Source organism: Poeciliopsis prolifica, unplaced genomic scaffold, assembly GCF_027474105.1.
Source record: "Poeciliopsis prolifica strain line A6 unplaced genomic scaffold, Auburn_PproV2 SCAFFOLD015, whole genome shotgun sequence".
Taxonomy (NCBI): Eukaryota; Metazoa; Chordata; class Actinopteri; order Cyprinodontiformes; family Poeciliidae; genus Poeciliopsis; species Poeciliopsis prolifica.
The window spans coordinates 10,675,506-10,698,246 of record NW_026562390.1 but is presented as its reverse complement, the minus strand read 5'-3'; the positions used below and the strand labels follow the sequence as shown (position 1 = coordinate 10,698,246).

Sequence of the window (22,741 nt, the reverse complement as noted above, 5' to 3'; positions counted from 1 at the left end):
GCTCTTCTGATGTTTTTCTTTTCTGCTGCTGCCTAGTTAAGCTTGGATTTATAAATGTTGCACTACACTTAATTACACAGCAGCTCCAGTAACCACACAGCCACAAAGCAACATCACTTGAAATAAAGATAGACTAAGAAAATCAAATCCTCGGCACATACTATGACAAACGCAGACGTACATTTGAAAAGTAAAAGTTATTTTAGCAATATCTTACTATTAAAAATGTAGAGAAACTCTAATCCTAACCAGCAATAAAGACAAAGTTCAAGAATATTTGTCAGCTATGTTTGAGAATATTTAAATGGGGGCAAAAAAAAAGGTTTACTATTTTGGTTAAATTCATGCTTTTCTACTTTATCAACAATAACAATGTGAGAAATAATCATTGTTTTGTTTAGGCTTCTGACCCACATACAAGAAACTCAGGAGAAATGAAACCAATAAATGATGTTCATTTACAAAAGAAATGTTCAGTGCTGGTTATGCAGGGATGAATGGAAACATGGGGAACACAGCTCTGTCACACATAAGTTACTGCAGGGACATTGGAATAGGACTAGGAGTTCTATAGAGTAAAGGGTTTATGAAAAAGATTAGTCAAAGGGGTAAGTGGATTCAGCATTTGTTGACTTGTGTGGACTGATGGTCTTTGCATGTGAGCTGGTGGTGAGGAAGACAACAGGGTTGGAGAACCTGCCGGTGAATTGCTGCAGGACCAGAGGAGGGCAGATAGGCAGTACGGATGACATTCAGGATGAATGTCATCCTGAATGAATGAGGTTACAAGTTGAGGAACCATGAGCCAGGCGCTTCTTGCAGATTTTTCGTCTGACAGCAGTGAATCCGGGAATTAGCATGGGTAGGTACAGCAAAAATATTCACATGGAAAAACACAAGGAGAGTTATTCAGGGTAAGGATCAAGAATCCAAAAGAAGATATGGTGGAGGGCTTGGAGTTACCACAGTGATTAACAATCAAACATCAAATGACTGGTAACCAGCTGCTTTTAAATAGGGTGAGATAAACTTGATGATTCTCAGGTGTGCAGCTCTTCACCTGCAGAAAATGAACCCCGTACTGCAGGCAGTCTCATCGGCGCCCTCAGGTGGAGATCTTCACATAGGGTTAGGAGAGCCCACATGAAACACAACAGCTGGTTTCCTGACAAAATCTAATTATTTGCTATTTTATATGTTTTTCTTTTATTTATACAATTTATCTTATTCCTCTCTGTATTTTTTTTTGGTGGTTGCATCAGAGCTTATCCGGCAATTAGTTTCTCTGCGAAGGCACCTGTGCAGCATATGTCAAAAATCAGCTCTGGACAGAAACCATTTCAAATATTCATCATGCTGACAGACTTTTAGACCAGCTCCTTTAAATAGTGTGAGATGACATAATGCCTAGAAGAATGTCGTATTGCCTTAGCACTCAAGTACTGACACATAGAATATTTTCCACTCTGGACAAATATTCACACCAAACACTTTAAAAGATCACCTTTCTTCACCACACACAGTTCAAACCAGAAGTTTACATGCACAGATAAAAAGACACTGTTACTTTTTTCCTCACTGTCACAGTAAGAGAAATAACAGGAAGAATGGCAAGTCAGAGATTTATGTATCCATTTCTTCAAAATAAGACATTTGCCTGCATTTCCAGTATATTCTAGCATTGTGTTTTACCTGCATGACTTAGGTGAAACATTTTGGGTGTCCTTCCACAAGCATCTCACAATAGTTTGCTGTTTTTCCATATTTATATTTATAGTTTAGTTTTTATTATGTTTTTCCTACTCTGCTGCTTTTTATTTTGTTCTGTTTCATTTATTTTCCTCTTCCCCCCCCCCATCTACTTTCTGCCATGACAACTTAAATTCCTCACTTGTGGGACTATTGCAGGAATACTTGAGTTTATTTCATCTTATCTTGCACCAAAAACAGTTCCACAACATGATGTTGCTACCCCTGAGCTTCAGAGTAGGGATGCTGTTTGCAGGCTCACAGCTGTCAAACTAATTTCTTCAAATATAGCAATGGTCATTAAGGCCAAACAGTTTCACTTTTATTTCTTCAGGCTACAGGACATCTCCATAGATGAAGGGATTTTTTTTCTGTGTGTTTTTGCAACTATAATCTGATTTTTTATGATTCTTTTGAAGGAATGGCTTCCTCCTCACTGAAATACCTTTTAACTCATGTAAATGAAGGATATATTTCAATGTGGATAAAGATGTTGTTTTATTAACTTAATACAGCATCTTCTCAAGGTATGTGGCTTTTGTTCTGGGGTCGATTTGCACATTTCAGACAAAATCATGTTAATTTCTTAGACATAGAACTCATTTTTTTCCTGAGCACTTTCCTCATTTCTCTCCCTGTTTTGTTCTTGGGCAGATGAATGTGGTACCTTCAAGCACCTGGAATTTATTCCCAAGGATTAACCAGAATTGTCTTTTTATCTTTTTGATACCGCAGCAGACATCTTTTGACTTTTCTGGTCTGGATAGTCAAACAAGAAATCAGTGTGGCTCCAATCAACCCAAATCCATCATTTATGATGTTTCCAAAACCATTAAAACTTCATCTGGCTTCTCGTGTTTAAAGAGATTGGAATAAAGAGATTGGAATCATTCTTTGATTTTGAAAATAAATAAATACATTGCTTACCTATTTATTCCCTCATTGTTGTGGGAATTAGCCAATAGAAAAACTGGTAAATCTAACTGATCTAAAACAACATAAATTTGGTCTGATTTAAGTTCAAACTGTGAGGAAAACCATTGTAAGAATGTTTTATTTTATTTTTGTTTATTTTGTGTATGTGCACTTCACATTTCAACTGGATCATAATGTTACAAATTATATTTTGTGACATGCACAGCTCATTTCTTGGAGATTCAGTAAATGTTTCCCTTGCTAACATGAAGGTCCTACGTTTTCCTTGTGATTCAAGAACTGAAGACGGTCAGTCACCATAAGGCAAACTAAGCTAAAGTCCAAAAAAATGGTCAGATAAACTTTTGGTTTCAGAAAGCCTGATTTCCCAAAAGAAATGGAAAGAGCTCCACAAATTAAATTATCCACTCAGTTTGTGGCTCCTTCACTGTCACTGTCACCACCCACACTGCTGACACAGACGTTAGAGTCTTCTTCAGTCCTGAATCCAGGGGCACACAGCTTGAAGGTGAATTTTGCCAAATGGTATTGCACACCAACATGTCAGGCCTCCAGAAGTCATTGCTCTTCTTTTCACCCACCCTCTGTTAGCACTGACTGGTGAGAGGACAGTGGTGTCAGCATTTTGTGAAATCACATTGCACAGGTTTGTCGCAAAACCTTCGCTCTATATCCCATCAACAGACACATCCTTCTTGTGTGTGCGGAAGACAAGAAAATAGTAATTCAACAAACGAGCTTTCTTCCTATGCCATTCAAGTGGCACAGAGTTGACTTACAGCATGCTGATCAAAGTGGCTTTCTGGTAAGTATTAAATGTATTTACTTGCACCAGCTCTTCCCAAGAGTATGATTCTGTCAAATGTGGAAGATGGGTGCTTTGATGGTAACTCCTAATATGACATGCTGGGTGCAGGTGCTTTGTCCATTTTTCATGTAACCACCTTGTTTCAGACATTCACCTTCCAAGCACTAGTCTTGACGTCACCCTCATGGGTTTGACATAGTTTGTTCCTGGGGGTTCTGCCTTATCGATCTCTATAATGACAGGAATGCTGGCTTGTTCAGTCATTTACCGGCTATGATCGCTTGACTGTCTTTAACTACCATCCCCTAATTTACCCTTAAGTAATTCAACACTTGGGTTAGTAGCTTTAAATACTGTAAAACAAAGTGACAGCTGGTCTAAGATGATTTTTTGTAACAGTTTTGTCCACATATAAGTTTCAAAACTTTTTACATGTTTTTAGTAGTTATTGTAGGTAGTATTTAACTTTCTATGTATGTTTCAGGTAGCAGACAGTGTTAGAGGCTGCAGCAATTTAACCATTATATTTCTAACAGATAAGTCCAAGAAAACTGTATGGCTTTAGAGTACCATACATTGTCCAGCTTATGTCCCTGACTGATTGTCATAATACTCATACAGTGACGTACATATAGGTCAAGTATCCATGGAAGCATTACCAACAATAAAGTATTATATATTACAATAGGTTACTTTTCAGATGTAAGACAGGGAAGTTGTTAAGAATTGACAGAAGAATGGATGGAACAGAATATGGGACTAGAGTAAAGGAAAGGTGTTTGCTTCTAGAGCATATAATTGTCCTAAATACATAGTGAGAGAGGCAATTGAAAAGCTCCGATCAACTGTACATTATTCAGTTTCACTGAAATACTATATTTAAATATCAAAATTATCATTTATTTCACTTTTTAATCAAGAAAATTGTTGTGATTCTTATTATCTTAGAACATTTGAATAAAGGAATAGATCACAACTATGACCGACTTTTTTGGGTCATAAAAGTAATTTAGCATTTAGTAAAGATTCATTCTATCAAAGCAAAATAAAAATGTTAAGTAATTCATCACTTGAATTACATTCAATTACATTCAAGCTATGTAATTGAATGTTCAATGTATATTATTTATTTCATATTTGTATCTGCATAGCATTCTATTAAATTCCCAGACTTATCATATGTAAAAAAAGTATTTAACTTAATTCATTTTAATTTCACAAAAACCACTAGTCAAAACACTTTACTTTAACATTATAAAAAAAATTACAAAATCATTAAATGCATACATTGAGAATCAAAATTTTTTACTATAGCTTCCAAACAATGTTGATTTGAGGTCTGATTTTTAGAGAACAGATGAAGTAAATAATACAAAGAGAATGTGAGTAATACCACATCACCAATTCATCATTAAAAAGGAAACTAAATTCACTACACTAATCAAGAAGAAATATAAAGAAAGAAATTGATATTACAAATGTCAGCCTGATATAAGGAAACGTAATTGAAAACAAGCCTTAATTTTTGCTGAGCTTCAGTTTGATTTAAGCCTTTTTCCAACGTCACCAGAAAGGGTCTCTTATATATCAGTGATTCTGGTCTGCTGGCACAGCCTGAGGCAAACAGTCCTCAAATTTATTAGTCTGATAGCAATGCCGAGTCAGAACAAGAGAACACCTCATTTTGTCTTCAGCTCCCACCTAGCCGAATGTCCAAGAAGTGTGTTTGCCTACAGGTTCTGCTTCATCACGAACAAGGAGGAAGCACAAACAAAAAGAATGAAAGATCTTGAGCCTGCAATATGTGGTTGGTAGCTGTGCAGAAGGTGTTTGGTTTTCTTAAAAGTCAAGCCACCTATTTACAATAAATAGGTGGTTTTCTATCTAAAAGCTTCAGGTCTCATGTTTACAAAAATTAAATTGAATACATTTAAAAAAGAATATTTTTAACATAAACTAATTTCAGCAATCCCAATCACTAAAATTTTGCAAGTACGGGTTGAGTTGACAGAGTGCTAAAGTGAGGCAACTTTTGCAGCCAGAACAACAAAACAAGAGAATGCAATGAGTTGTTGCATTGAAGATTGCGAGTATTTCTCTCTAATACAGAGAAATACATAGTGATTCAATGATAGTTGGTGATGAGAAAACAGTGGATAGATGGTTTGTTACTTTTTTCAACTCCTAAAACAAAACATTTTAGACCAGAGAAAGCTGTGGATCATCTGTCCTCCAACACACAATTGTCACTCAAGGATATGAATATATAAAGTAGCCTACTCTTATTAATATATGCCGAGTGAAACGGTATCACCCATGAGTCACCATGGTCATCTTGATCAAAACACCTACATATCACTAAATTTATACCCTTTGAGCTGCTGCACCAGCAACAGTAATGCAAAAAATAAGCTATATTTTCTGATTTGTATCACTCTATTTGCTTAAATAATAATATAATAATAATAATAATAATAATAATAATAATAATAATAATAATAATAATAATAATAATAATGTGCTATGAAAGAAAACTTCCACATGAACAGTATTTCAATGAAGGAAAAGGACAATTTGAAAGTAAAAGTTACAACAAATAGAATTATTAAATGCAGCAAATTCAGTGATCCCTGTAATGTTTAATTTCTTTGGCTTCAAAAGAAACTTGTTACGCGTCACCACCACTTTCAGGCAAATGACTGTAATGGCACCATTTATCCATTTAGCCTCATTGAGTTCAATGCAGTGTTGCTCACAGCATGTTCTTCTGCCATTGGTATGTCTAGATGTGTCAAGCACTTGACTGCATGTGGACCATTGAACAGCTAGTGAGTTACAAATCTGTCTGAGAATGAATACTATGATGTCAGAATCATATAAAACTGCCTTCTTCTGCATACAAAATTCGGGTTTGCCTCTAAATACTGGAAAAAAACCAACATAATGGTTCATATTAATTTTTTAATACATACACACACATCCACACAAACTAACTGCTAAAACAGAGGGACACAAGTCATATATCAAACTTCTGAATACCTAGGGAATAGCGTTTGTAACTTTTATGGTGGTTTCTTCTACTTGGACAGGGAGTTTGCACATATGCAATCTCCATATTATGTTATGGAGATTTATTTATGTGGGGCATGCTTTGTTTAAATTATATGGTCTGTAAACTGTAGTTTTCTCAGCCTGGATTGATAACAAAAGATTTCAACACTGGTCAATGTGTGCAGATAGCTGGATCTGAAAATTCAGCACGATGGACAGCTCAATGTCAGTGACAGTTTATTTCAGCACCACGAAGAGCTACGCCTTTGCTTGTTTTTGAGAAATGTCCTAAAATCTCAATTTTAAGTACAGAAATTACATTTTGAAACTGTACTTAGTGACTATCTTTTTATTTTATGTGCACTGAGAGTTTTTCGTTTAGAAATTCATAACTTTTTACTAAAAATTACTGCACATTTCCTTAGTTTAATAAGCTTTTTTTCACACAATTGTTATTTTGTTTTGTTTTTTTAAACGACTAAACTATCTAGTGATGCTCACTATTTTCTAAAAACAAGTCACGACGCATCAACCTTCAGAACCATTGCCCCTCTGTCTGACAGAGTGCGGACCCACCCCTTACTGTCTGCCATGACCGTCCTCTACAATACCACACTGGCTTCTTTGTACCTCCCCTTTCTCGCACTCAGTCTGTGAATCCCAGCCTCCCTCTCTAGATATCCATCCCACACTTCTCCGCCCGCAAACGGCTCCTACGTTGAGAGAAAAAAAAAAGAAAAAAAAAAGGAGAGAGAACAGAACAGTTTCAAACACCGTCGACATAAATATCACTACTCCAGCTCCCTTTTTCCCCTTTTGCCCTCCCGACGGACTTCAGTACTTTTATACATTCAGCGCGCCAATGCCAGAGACCGCGCAGAAACGACGGATTTTTTCCTCTTGAGCATGAGAAGGATTGCCAAATCATCCGCAATCCAACATCACCGACTGAGCCACCAGCATGAGCCCTGGATACATATGCTCCAGCAGAAGTTGTTGGCTGGAGAACTAAGAAATCTTGGAGCACAAAGACAGCAAAGAGGGGAGAGTCAGTTTTAGGTAAGTGCGGTTCTTTCGACTTGGAGCTCTCACATAACAGCGGGCGTCAATTTTATACATATATTTTTCTGCACATCGTCTGACCACGAGGTTGTGGTTGGGTAGGCAGGGCTACACTGTGGCACAATCATGGCGATGTTGCGTGGTCAGCATGTTACTGGGGTGGTCGGTGGTGTCCTTTTACAGGATGGAGGAACATTTTCTTTTTTCTTTTTTTCTGTCTCCCTCTTGGTGAAGCTGCCTTTAAATATTCGCCCTACAAGTCCTGCCAAGCTCCGCCCGGGCAGAATGTCGACGAATATCCATCGGGTAAACAATAAAACGCAGACAAGTCTCACACTCATCTCCGAACCTTATGCAAATGAGTTGGTCTTACAAATTACGTGCGCTCTCCTCTGCGATGTTGCGGGGCAGCATCTCGTGGAGCTGATGTTGCGAAATCGCCGCTATAAAAGGGCATGGAGCAGTGATCTCATGTTTAAGGCTTGCATGTGACGCCGCTTCAGTGGGCGAAAATTACAAAAGGTAACATTGTGAATGGAGGTGTTTGACCGGGCCTGCGGATCACTGAGCAGTCGGCAACACAGTGTCCGTGCAATCACACCCCGAATGCACTCCAGAGTGGCTTTTGCCATCCATGTTGATCACTTCACTCAAGAAACTGGGCTTTAAACACAAGGCTAACGTCTTGCGTTTAAAAAGAAAAATCAATGGAAGTCATGTTGTCATTATTATTAATCTGCAGCCTCCATCTTATTTTGCATTTGAAGCTTGGAATGAAGTTCAATATCTGCCTCTCTCAGTCCTGGCCTGCCCTGAGCTTTAGAGCACGTACACCGATTTGTTGTTGTTGCCTTGTGCGCGTGAGCCTGTCATCAGTGAGGCAAAGTTGCCGTTCCATCAACTTGCTCTGATTGCTGTTCCGCCCGCTAACTGCGAGGGGAGCTCCTGCACTTTTACACCGCCTGTCATTATGTGGCCAGGGGTAAGATAACTCTGTGTGATACTGATAGCGACTCTATGAAATTAGAGAACCAGCTTTTGTTTGAAATAAGCCCTGAAGCTTTATCTGCAATTGCTGCAATTTCTATCTGACATTCTGCTCTTAGGAGAGCTGCATTAATATGAGCAAGTGTGACCTAAAGTGCAACTTTAAAGCAGGGGGCATTTGTTGGAGTTTAAATAAAAATGTTAAGCCAGTGTTTGGAATTATAATATTTACGAGTGCAGGACAATTTCCAATCGTCCTGCCCTCTTTTCCACATATGCAGTGCAAAACACATAAAACTAAATAAGTAAACAAAAACCTTCTGGCAGCTGAAATTTCAGAAGAATAGCTGCCTTACCCGGCATGCTTCATTCAATTTGGTGGCCTTTCCAATGGTCAAATGCTGGCAACGTGTAATCACTCCCAAAAGGAAAGCTGTCTAAATCACATTTCCAAAATGAAAATGCCAGCAGTAGCTTAAAGCTATATTTGTGTCATGGCTTTAGATGACCTCATGTTGATCATGCTTCCAGAGGCTGAGACAGGAGCATGCAGCAGCAGTAGTTCTTCCAAATTCTTTCACAGAGAAAATGATTTCAAACCATGTTGCTGTGAAAAACAACTGCACTACAGCCGAATTTTACCTACAGTGTATTGCAGAAGTATCGGACAACTAAAGGCTTTTCCACATTTTCTCTCATGCAATGATTGTGATTGGAGACTCAGACATGGTAACTTATAGTAAAAACGACACACGGTTTTAAATGTTTTACAAATGTAATTCGGAAAGACTGGCACAAATGTATTCTCTGATGCTTTTAGTCTGATACCTGAAAGTAGAATCCAGTGCAATCAATTACCTTCTAAAGTTACCTAATTTGTAACTCCACATAGACTCAATTTAATCTCAGTATAAGTGCAAGAGCGGCAGAGACTCACAGCTCATGTGAGATAGCCTGTTGATAGGACAAATAGGTTTCAAATTAGGCCTCTTATGGAATTGTGGCAATTAGAAGGTAATTGTATATAATAAATAAATAAATAAAACTCAACAGTAATTTTGCCACAAGTCATGTAGGAACCAAACAGACATTTTGGGACAATGTGTCATGCTCCAACAACCCATTGAGCTTTTGGGGCTACATGCAAAATGCTAACAGTATCAGAGAATTTACATAGAACAACCTGAATGACGCGTTCCAACAAACTCACCACAAAACACTGTGGTTTCAGCATCAGGAAACCTGGGAAGAATAAATTTGCTCTGATCTCATCAAAGTCGAGACTTAAGTCTGACTTTTGAATCTGTAGACTTGAAAATTGTTGTTTACAGTCTACAATTAAATCTTACTTGCTGTGTTGTTGCTAAGAAAGGGGAGTTTAAAACTGTAGTGTATATGGTTTGTTACAAATATACGCTATCCTTTCTAAATTTTTACTTGTAATATAAAATAAATAAATCAATTAGTAAACATACAGTACTATGTATTAGTGTATCAAAGAGATTTTCTCCAATATTTTCTGGTATTTGTGGTTTTATAATGGTAAAGTATGGAGAAGTTCAAGGAGGTTTTATTCCTTTGAAAGTCATAATAAATATTCTGCACATGTTGTCTTTTCAATCTTCTTTTTTTTATTTACAAATAACAGTGTAAACAAACTTTAAAATGGTTTGACATGTCTAGCTCCGATGTCGACCTCTCTCTCTCCGTCTATCTTAGTATTCTTGTGTTGATGCGTCGTTGTTTTTCATTGGGTGCCGGATGCAGCTGTGGTGGCCAGCAGGCTACTCCCCAAGAGTTTTGGAAAGATATCTGTTTTTTATTAGAAACAAACTATGACACCTGACATAAACTCTCCAACAGCGGCATGTCCATGACATTCTGGAAAGGCAACTGATTTACTTGACCTCCTTTAGATAACATTTGACCTGTGTCCTACAGCTGACAGTTGTATGAGACCACATGGGTCAAACAGTGCTTTGTATTGTTAATTAAAAAAAAATGTTCTCACCTCAAGGCTCTTAATTAAAATGATTTATAAAATGAGCACAAGTGAATAATAAAATTTTTGGTCAACACAAGATTTTACCCATGTTACGGATAATTTGGCAAATTTCAAGGAAAGTCTTGTTTTATTTTTCTTTGCAGATCCCAAAGAAAATCCTCATTTGAATAGAATTGTCTATTTTAAAAGGCAGCCATGTTTTTGTTATTGAGAAAAAAGCCAATTAAGTGCTAAGCAAAGCCAAAGTGTGTGTCATAAATTATAACTGTATAATATCAACAGCTTGAAAATGTAATATCTCCAGTTCTTCACCATGTCCTTTTTTCATTTACACCAGCTGCTTTTAGTTTGAATATTTGTGAATGAACCAATCCAAGCAGCTGAAGCTAAACAAATCTTATTCTGACTGGCATACATGTAAATTTTTAGATGCATGTTCAATATATTTAAACTGTTATATCTTAAAGCCTGACAGAGAAGAAGTACTGAAAAGTCAGAAGAAAATGCAATATGCTCAGGTATTTGTTGGTGACTTTTATTTTAGTATGCCTTCTTAAGCTTTGTGCTCACCTGTGCTTCACACGGTAAGCTGACTGCTCCAGCAAGATTACTTTGCTAAAAATGAATCAGTAGATGATTTATATTTTAAAAAATAATAAATCAAAAGGAGTTTCTTGTATTTGAATCCTTTGTGCTTTTGGGAGACCTACCTTAGGGAAACACTCACATATCTTTACCCAACTCTTGATACTTGCTAGGTATGGAGACACTGGACTGAAAACTGACACTAAACTGAGCCTCTGCCTCCCGGACCTATTATGTACTGCCAGGAAACTCAAGTCATTAGTGCTCAAATATGATAACGCTCACAACACAGAAGTAACTACAGTCATTTATCTTGCCTGACACCTCCTTGGTTTTGCTGGCTTGGTGACAGCACTAGTTATGCACTTATTGGAATAATTTCACCTCGTTTTACAACAGGGAGTATGATGTCTTGATGTTCCAGGGTCTGCCCTGGTGGACAATTATAGACGGGACTGTATCTTGTTTTCCTCTTCTATGACTCTCGTGCTTACCACGGCAATAAAAATGTTTATCTTCTCTTATACAAGTCGCTTTTGACATACTGCATACAAAAAAATAAATCTCTTCACCTTTGACAGTGAATTCTAACTTTGATATTTAATGTTTTTAAAATCAGATTTTCTTTCTAGAATGAAATATTTAATACTTGTTTAAAGCTTTTTCCTTGATGTGTGTAATCTGCATGTTTCAACAAAACTGTGCCAACAAAAATTTTATCTTTGTATTTTTTAAGAGCTCTCTATCAATATATTAATATGTGACATGTACAACATAATTAGGATGTTGCTAAAGGTGCATGTATTATTACTCTGATATTAACAATGTATCAGATGACTGGACTTTATAATGTGAGAGAGGTTCTATGGTAATGAGGCAGAGAGAATTACCAGCAGTCTCAGTTTTCCTCTTCTCTGTGAAAGTCACTGATTCCAGATGTAATGAGAAAAAAATACTACAAAAAAACAAAAAAACATTAAAAAGTGGCATAAACTGCACTTGTTTAACAACAAACTCAAGACTGAGTTTCTGATTAACTAGTAATAAAAATTATTTGACTTGACACTTAAGGAAAATTTGGAAAATGGAAATGCTAAGTTTTAATATGCAAGCATTTTCTTCAGTGAAAATTGACAAATGAGCCATGTATATTTTTAAGTTTTTATTTACATAATATTCTAATATTCAGTAGAGACAACCTGAATTTGTCTTGATTTTCTAGCTGTCAGGTATACAGCAATTTAAAATGCCACTGACAGTGAACTCATACAAAGAAACTACAGAAATGTATAAGTCCTACAGAACAACTAATTTCACCTCTGCAAATTGATCCAACAAAGTTGATTAAGAAAGGATAAGACTTTTTTTTCTTCCCTATGATGACTAGCACGGAGTGGGGTGATAATCAACTCATTAGTACAATTGGCAAATTTTCCTCACACATTTTCACAAGTCAAAAAAGAGTGTATTTTATGATTTTCACTGAACTGTCTTCATAGAAATTGGCATCTTTAAAATGTAAAAAATCATGGGAAGATAATCTGTCTGAACATTTTTAATTAGGACTCTTGCAGAGAAAGTATTACACTTTCCAAGCTTCCCTATGATGTCTAAGAAGTGTGGAGTATTTGCTACTGGAACATATCTGGTGCCCCTAATTATTTCTTAATAATGGAGCAACCTTTTCTATAGTATTTCAGATCATTTGGGATTTATTATATGCCGCTTGGATGAAACTGTGAAGTGGGCTAGCTTTATCACACACAGTATGCTCTAATTTTGAAATATTAAGCAGCTTAGAAGTTTTTTTTTTTTTTTTTTTTAGCAATTTTGGGGGCATAAACTGACCCATGGCCGATGTGATGTGGGTGACTCAGAGGACTGTTGGTCGATGCCAGGGTCTCCCAACATTACTGACCTATATTGCTGTTTAGGGCAAAGCTGCAAATGACTTATCAGATTCAAACTAGAGTCAAAATAATATTGCAGATTCCAGAAAAAGCTTCAATATGGTGGCAAGGACACTTTCATCTCGCAAAAAAATCAGTTTCTTGGCTTTTCAAATCATTTAGGATGAGTGTAGATGTAAATTTATTTATAGGCGTTAACTTGTAGCAATACCAGTATATACTACAAGTTTAAGTCAGTCTGTGGGTGTACATGTTGCTTGTGTGCTTTCAGGTATAAGTTACCCATACTGTTACAAAAGGGACAAACATTACCAGTGAAAAAAAATGAAAGTATAGTTGTTGTTTTTTTGGGGTTTTTTTCTGCAGACCAGGACAAAGCTGCGCTCTGCCACTGCTTCACTGCCGGCCTCCATTTTTCTGGCATTTTTAAGCGTCCTCGGTTTGTCAGGTTGGTCATCTGGCTGTCTCCTTAACAGTTGGCCAGATAGTTTATCCTTCAAAACATGCTATATATTATCGCCCGTTCTTCAGCGAAGGTTATCAAAATCTAGAAAAAAAACTGTTAAAAATTCTACTTTGATTCATAAACATTTTAAGTTAAATTTCAGGAGCTCTAGTAATGTTATGTGTTATTTTTTTCTTTATTGCTCAGTATTTATAAAACACTACTGGGAATGTTGTGCTGTTTAAGCTATCTTTTCTTGTAATTCTGGCATTTATAACATTTGTAGAATTACATAACCATGTCAACAGGAGAGTTATTTACATGAAGGAAAGCTGATTCCTTTTTCAAAGTCTTCAGTAATCCCAGAGATAAGTCCCTAAATCTGCACAAGTTGAAGATGAAGTATAGTACGAAAAAAGAAGAAGAAAAAAAAAAACAGTAAGGAAGAAGCAGTTTTTCCATTTCTTTGACTAAATGTCTTAGAAAATTAGAAGTTAGTGATAAATATAACTGACAAGCTAAGAGAAGAACTTCAAAGCAATGAATGAGTAATATGCTTTTAATATTTAACCTTATATTAATAATTTGTTATTGTCTATCTGAATAAAAGTAACTGGCAGGCGATGTTTTGGATGTTTCACTGCAGAAACAATTGTTTAGTTTCTTTTCCTGATCTGTTAAAGAAATGCTTTGTCAAAGCAGCAGTGTCTTCTGCCACAGATCTAACCAGCTAAGCAAAATGGGGCATAATTTGTGGGAAATGTGCCTGATTAGCGCTGCATACTTATACCTCAACAGCTTTGGTGCTGTTAAAGGCGTTGCGCTTGTGACTCCAAAAGTAGCACATGGAATGACCTGACACAGCACTTTCACAAAAGTACCCACCTATAGATTTTTTTCCCCCTTTTTTATGTACCTGACCTTGCCTGTGTCTATATCTGTGTGTGTCTCTTGCACATAGTGCATATTTTAAATGGCTCATGCTGAAAATCTGCCACAACAGCAGACATGTATATTAATTAGAATTCTAAACATAGATGCCTCATGTTCACTAATGCCAGTCCGGCATGTCCCAGTGGATGAACCAGGAGCCCATTAGCATTTCTTGTATGTGAGCTTGTCTACTTAAGCGCCACATCCTGTCATATGTAGTTTGAGAATCATTGATTGACCAGAGATTTCTTTATACCTGTGATTGCCGGGCATTGCATTCGAAGCCTTTAGGATTTCCAGAGCTCCTGTTATGTTGTCATATACCTTCAACTTTCTTTCATTCTCTTTTTTTATTGGATCAGCTTCATGTCTACTTGTAAATTCAACAACATTGTACACTTTTGAATAAAGAGAGAACAAGAACTTTAATATTTAACTTTTTTACTTCTTTGAAACAATTGTTTCAGGGCTACTTGAGTTGTAAAGGTAAGTTAATCTCGCACATTGTAACATTCTTCAAGTTCTTGCTGAATGTAAACTAGTTCAGCCTCAGGATGAAGAATATGAAAAAATGTAAATGAATAAAACATCATCTCAAATATAAAATACTGCTTTCATTGCCTTCCGTTTTAGTGATCTTTACATTCTGCGTTTATGATTTAGAGAAGAATAAAATGCATTTTATGCAAACCATGGTCTATCATTTGTAATGCACATTTTGAAATGTACAAACAAGGGACTACCCAGAGGCAACTATTTTGCAGTAGAGCCTCCACTTTAGATGGCTTGAAGTTCTTTAAACTTCACTTTGAACAGTCAGAAAATGCATGCTCAAAGCAACAGTCCCTTTGCGGAACAGATAAAATACATCTAAGCTGTTCTAATGCTCTTTAATGACTATGAAAGTAGCAGGTAACAAATGTGAAGACAGGTTGAGATACAGTCTGTAGCTAATGGTTGTGCTTGGAACAGAGTCATGTCATTTCCTCATTTGATTCCAACTGAGGATCTGAGTTACAAGTCATACCCCCTACTCTTGCCTTATGTTTCCAATCTCCTCTACTCATTGTTGTCTGATTGGGGCAAAATGTATTTGAAAGCTTTTCAACTAACAAATATGTATTATCTAAGTAAAAGCATTAAAAAGTTGGATATTAAAAATTATGCCTACCAAGTTACACTTGCATTGTCTGCTGACTTTGCAAGTGAACTAAGAACGCAGGTGTTAATAGCAAGAAACTGACTAAACTGAGATCAGAAAAGCACATGTTAACCTGTAGTCTTTTCTGTACTCATAATGATAACCCAAATGGAATATCAATAAAGTCAACACTTGCTTTCATTTCTGTATAATTCCGGATCAATTGCAGTTTAGAAATGCAGTAGAGGACATTCTCCTTGAAAAATGTCAATTTCATTTTCAGGAATTGGGCACAGATATTATTTTTGTCTACTGAGAGGACCAGCTGTCTTAGTAATTTAAGATCAATCCTAAACAGCAGGGACATTTTGGAGGAAAAAAAGGTTAGATCAACTGTCAGAACAATCTCCAAAGGTCTGGGTATAACAAGAAGTGCTTAAAGCAAAAGACAAACTTATAAAAATAAATAATGGGAGATGTTTCACATTTTCAGTGTTAAAAGAGAAAATTCTTACTTTTATTTATGTTTCGGCTTCTCCATCCATATGTCTTATGAACAAGAACATTTGTTATTGCTACGTAGTCAAAGATTTATGTTGGAGGAAAGCTGCAGTTTTTTTTTTGTTTTTGTTGTCACTATTATATATTTCAGATCGACACCACAATTTATTTTTATATGGCTTAAAGTCAATAGTATGAAGAAGGTTAGAGCAAGACAAAAATTTACAATCCAACTTTACTTTTATATTAATGTAGCCACATTTTAACCAGACAACAATTTATTAATTTATACTTCTAAAAAATTTAGGGCCATCCAGCAAGCAAACTGTAAAATAGAGTAGGTAGAGTCAATTCTAAAGTTTTTCTTTTTTTTCTCAAATACAGTGTCGCTTAGTATGTGTACCTAATTTCAATTGCAGATGTCGCTATTTGGTTAGGCATAAAATCTGAATTATTTTGTCAGTTTATTTTGTATGTGTGGACCTTGCTGATTGTGGTGCAATCTGAAAAAGGCCACTACAAAATATTTATTGATCTGTTCTCTAAGAGATAGAGGGCCTACATCTGCCTGGCCTTAGACAAATCTGTTGAACCAGGGAGTCTGGAGAAAGTGGCCATTAATGGCACCTCCACTGTGATACTTTCTGGAAATTGTTAGTACTCATTTGCTCCTGATGAAGTGGAGTAAAACAAAATAATCCCCCTCCCAAGCAGATAATGGTAAACCGGGACACGCTTTCATTAGATATAAATCAAGAGAAATGACTTTTCTGCATCATTATCAGGACAATAAAGTTTATACTCATGGCCCATTAGTTGGGGTGGGTTGAGCCCATCTACACAATAAGATGAAGCATTCTATAGAAGGAAAGTGGGTGATTGTAATGTCCAGGGTTTCATTATCACCCACTGACTGAACTAAATATTCAGATTATTTCCTGTGAGGCGACAGAACTAACGCATGTTCCTGCAGAAGACTCTTTCATGCTCTGTTGGATTAAATTCACATCATGTTGTTTTCCACTGTGGCTGTTTGGATTATTAATGAACAATGGCAGTGGACTGCCACTTGGCAACCTATCACAATTGCCTGGTGGAGAGAAGAGACCCCTTCAGCTGCTTCCCCTCCCCCTCGCTTTCTTTTTAATCCACCACTGTCCCTTACATTGCACTTGTGTGGTGTCCAGTGGACAGGGATGCTTGCTATGCTTTCTCAGAAAGGTTATAACCCTGTAAGAGATCAAAGAAAGAAAAAAGTGCCTCCCTGTCCTTGCTAGAGATTTTACCAGAATGTAGTTTTGCCGCGCTGTGAGCCATTTGTGCTCCGGCTACAGCTGCTCCTTGTGTCTAGGACTGTATATTCCACTTGGAAGTAGGAACAAACAGAGGGTGAATAAAAGCTCCAAGTCACACAATTGGCCCTGAATTGCCCGAACTTAACTGCTACATCAGCAGTACAAAAAGTGCTTGGCGTGGTCAACTCCTTTTCCTCAGTTTAACTTGCTCAGCCCCTCACATTGACACCAGGGCCAGGTGGATAGGGACGAAGTGGTAAGGGGGGGGGGGTCGATTTATCAGTAATTATGGAGTGCTACTTTCTCTGTCTCCCATCCATGTCTGCCCTGTGAAGCAGTAGCCATTCTTTAATCTTGACACCCGGTGATCATGTAACACAGAAAAGTGCCTATTAGAGGCGGCGAGAAATTGGAAAGGGGCCTCTCTCTTGATCCTCCTTTAGGGGAGCTGGGGTGACAGAAAGATGGAGTATGGGAATACATGAGTGAGGGGTCGACACGAGATGAAGGCTGAGGGAGTGAGGACAATTACAGAACTCGTTTTCAAAACTCCAGAGGTTCTGTAGAAAAGTGGGGTTAAGGGAGGGGAGAGGAGCTTTTTTTTTAATAAAAAAAAGAAAAGTCTTGCCAAAGGACATGTGGATAATTTGCCTTCTGAGATGAACTAAAACAAGTGTAATAATGTGAAATTCAGTTGTAAAGCAGGCCTTCATATTGTTCCCCGTAGGCTTGCTGCTGTGTGCCGAGTCAAACACAAACCAGGCAATGTTGAGTGTAATTATATGTTATAATATATAATTGCTTATTATATAATAGAAATCAAGTAATGGAAATACAATCAAAGGTATCATCAGCATTTAAATATGTACGTTCACTCTGACAACCAAAATAGTGTGAGTGTTTGTAAGTATATGTCTCTTTTGACTCTTAGACCCAAAACCCAAATGGATTAAATTCCTTTTTTTATATCTATGAATGAAGACACATTGTGTGTTCTCTTTTCAAACACTTGAATGTGTGATACACTTTCTGCCTCCCATCAAAATGCAAAAGCAATGGAAACACATTGACTGAGTCTCTTAACATGAATAATTTGTTTTCTCAATTGAGTGCAGTGCTGCCAATGTTGTGCCAGTTTGGCGCCTCATTCCATTAACAGTCCTCTCCTCATATTCAAGTAACATAAAAACATTGAGTGCCAAAATTTTATTTTGATCCACCTTAAGTGGTTTTCTTTAGAAAGGAACGGACAAGAGTCAGACGCACAGCATAATAGTGTAAGTGTGTGAACTATGAATAATCACAGAATCACAGATTAGCACAGTGGGCCTATTTGTTATGCCGAAATGCAATTTTCGCATAAGAAGCCCAACAAAATCCGACAAGCATGTCTGAGCCAGACAAGGAAATGATTTGTGTTTCACTCAAATTGGTGTTTAAATCAAAGTGCTGATGGTGTGCTGACTGCATGGGAGAAGAGACACACTGTTCACTGTACACACAGAAGTATCTCATGCATTATTTAATCAGCCTCTGTAAATAGAAAGCTATTGCGAACCTGTAGTCGCATATGTTACTTTACAATGTAGGAATTATGGAGACAATGTGAAAGTTCTGCTAGAGTCCTGAAGGACAGTGAGGGTCAAAATATTTTCAGTGGACATTGTTTAATCTGCTGCGTGGTTGTTGGTCCTCAAATTAGACTTTTTAAGAAGAAGTCATTCCTAAAACAATTTACATTTCTTGAGTGTAGGCAAGGAATGGTTTGATATTTTCTGTGCAACAACTTTGCAAAAAAAAAGATAAATAAACAAGTTGTGCCTTTTTGAACAAAAAGCACAATTTCATCTGGTTATTTTGATACAGTTGAGTTGTTTTTCTTGTAAGCCAGGAAAATGTATTGGCAATGTTCTGCTGCAGGTGCAGTTCTGTTATTCTAGGCTAAATACAACCAAACAAAATTGTTGTCACTGACACTTTCCTGCATCTTTTGTGACAGAGAATTATAGCTATTTCTGAAACACAATTTGAGAAAAATGTGTTATGTCTTCTTGGATGTGGGTTGTAATACTTTACAAATATATAAAAAAATAGATTTCAGAAAAAACTATCATCAAAGAGTTAAATATTAAATAATTCAAAATTTTTAACCAGAACTAATGTGTAATTTTTATTAGAACTGATCAAAATGTACATGCAGGGGATCCCACGGTATTATCCTTGGGCCATTCTTATTTAATATCTATGATATTATGGGATGCATTTCAATGGTGACTATTAGCCCATTTAAGGATTATAGTTTAGGAAATTAACCTGCAGTGATAATAGGTCGATTTTTAAATCAACCTGGACAAATACTACACAAAACCATGTAGTTTTGTTTTTTCATTAATATAACAATGAAAATAAAGCAGCAGTCTCAAAGAGACACTTTTTAAAATATATATTGCAGACTTTAGTTTTCATTGTGACCTTCTCATTTAATTTAATAAATAAGCTGTCACTTTGCATAGTCTTTTTTATAGTTACTGTGTTTATGTGATCTAGGCGTCTTTGGCACCTTAAGCATACACAGAAACACATGTCAGTAATGTGCACAATGCAGCAATGCTCTAAGAAGTGCTGTAGTGCAGCACGCTGTTGACTCCATCTTTGAATGGATTAAGAACCAGCCACATGTAGCAGGTTGGGGAGGATGTAACATTTATAAAAGGGTCTCGTATTTTGCTTGTTAGTGCAGTAAATTTAAGTATGGCTATTTGTCCCCTGAAAAACAATCAAAACCTGACATTTTCATCAATCAAAGAAAGGCCCCTGATGCCCCGGACAAAACATTAAAAATGGACTTGTCCAGGGAAAAGAGGACACTTGGTCACTCTACATTTGAGAAAATATAATGTTCGCTGCTTGTTTTTTTTATGTTTTCATTATGCAAAGCACAATAAACTTGTCTTGCATTCTCTTGCCTTGAAGTAAACAATAAAACTCATGATCCAGCACGGCACAGCCAAGGCAGCACAACAAACTCTCAGGAAACCCATTAGTTGTTGCCAAAGGAGTTTTCTATTGCTTATTGTATGTCAAGACAAAGTGAGGTATGGCCACTGCTGTGTTTTTCTAACACTGTAAACAGTTTGTGTTGGACACAACAAATAGCTAAATAAGCTAAAGTTAATATTCGATCTGCAGCTTTCCACTAACTCCTAAATAAAGAGGGATTGATATTATTATTTTGTGGTTGATTTTATTATTGTTTGTTCAAAATCTAAAACTGTGAAGTTGATCTAATTTGATCTGGATTGGCCAACAATTACCAGAGATTCTGTAAATACAAGCTTGGAGTTTCTAATAAGATATTGTACTTCTAAAAACTTTTAACAGAACATTTCTATGCTTTTTCTTGGTGTTAGAGAAATCGAACGTTGAGAAAAGTATGGTTGAAAAAAAACAATTCTTAAACATCTATCATTATAAATCAAAACTGACATAAAGCACAGCTCAAAACCAATATATGCTTGCTCATGCCTGACTTTTTTTTCTGAAATGCTTACTCTCAAACAGAAAAGTATTGATTCTAACATAGGGGACAAATACAAGTACACCCTTATACCTTTGCACAAATTCTTGAAAAAGAACATGCTTGAATACCATCCCAGTAGACCTCAGTGGTGCCTTACTGATGTTAGTTCGAATGATAGAGAGGCCAGTGCAGGTGAGGCTGACTTTAGCATAATCCTCTCTGGTGCTTTTGTACACTCAGCACACCAAACAAGACACCAATGCAGGGCAAGAGAAGAAGCAACAAAGCAGATTCACAGGGGTGAGGGGAAAAATGCAGTGGTAGTAGCCTTTGGTCACCCCTCAGTGGAGTCTGCCTACTTTGTAGAAACACTACAGGGGAATAAAGATCACATTTGGAGAAGAAAACCAGACTGACTTCACATTCTGTTTTTCAGTGTGTTATGGAATTCAGGCAAGATTCTGCAAAATGTACTTTTGCTTTGATGTTCTATTTCAATGTTCTTTGTTCAAATGGTTCATCATAGAAGTCTTTTATCACTGTAATTGAGCTTAGGAAAGTTTAATAGAGGGGACCTTTTCATTTTTAATTCTTTTACCTGAGGCTACTTCTGCTTTCATTACTCCTGCTAAGCCACGCCTTTTAGCTTCTGTCTTGTCTCTCCCTCCTTCTTCCATTATCGGTTTTAAATTCAAAAGGCACCCTTGCCTTACTTCATCATCTTGTTAAATACGATAGGCCAAAAATCCCCTCCTTCTCTTCTAAAAGGAGAGCACCTATCAGTGCCCTCCTGGTTAACTCCTTTATCCCACCAGACTCAATGTGGCTTTTTAAACCTGATGCTAACATGCATCTTCTTGATCCAACCACAGGCAGACAGCTGTGGATAAATGTGCTCCTTAGGGACCTTTGAATGTCGGAAATCAGATAGCTGCTTTATTTAACAAAAAAAAAAAAAAAAGGATTTATCTGTGTCACATGCTATAAAAACTGCTGTGTTAAAAAAAACAATGCAATTAAGTTTATGTTGCTGACCAAGACCTGGATGATATATATGATATGTAACAATAAAGCCTCTGGTAATTTATGGTTTTACTCAGTATATTTGATTGTGCTGGATTTTCACACAAAACATGGGGTAAAGATATGCTGAATGCACATTCAAAGCTCTGATAAATGAAAATAGAAAGAATGGTTTGAAAATAATAACTTATAACCTTGATTCTAAAACAAGCCATTTTGTTAAAATAAAACATTTTTCACCAAACTCCCATAAATCTATCTTATCAGGTTGCCAAATAGTTCAAAATAAAAGTCTCTGAAGAATAACAATGTCCCTGCTGGTCTCTTCTTCAAACCAGTAAACCAATGTTCGGCTAGCAAACTAGCACCATACAACCCAACAAACAACTTAGCAGTTTTTATATGCACAGTAACCATGATCTAAGCAGCTGTATTTTTGTCTAATCACATACTGGAACTGACATAAGTGTTTCAACATTGCTTGAATAAATAGGAACAATAGAAAGAAGAAAAACTGTTTGAAAAAAAATTTCATGAATTTTTACATATGCATGTCATACATAAAAATGACATGTATTTTTATATATTATGTGAACCATATGGTTAAGTTTCCATGTTTATTATAGTGTTGGTACTTATAAAGTATTTTAAAATAAAATGAAAACAACATGCACAGCTATTACCAATAACAGGGAAAAAAAAATCACACAATTTAGTCTCCTATTAATCCTGTCATTGAGTGTGACAAAGTAGACTTTAATTTTTATGGTTCTCAAAAATCCAATCCTAG

General features: G+C 36.5%; 1 protein-coding gene across 1 annotated transcript in view; it reads left to right on the top strand.

Annotated features, from left to right (window-relative positions):
* Positions 1 to 7,218: 7,218 nt before the first annotated feature.
* brinp1 (bone morphogenetic protein/retinoic acid inducible neural-specific 1) overlaps positions 7,219 to 22,741 on the top strand; it is a 113,341-nt gene continuing 97,818 nt past the window's right edge. Inside the window, exon 1 of the mRNA XM_055040390.1 lies at positions 7,219 to 7,603. The gene's annotated coding sequence lies outside the window, so the exon portion shown is untranslated. The remainder of the gene's footprint in view (positions 7,604 to 22,741) is intronic.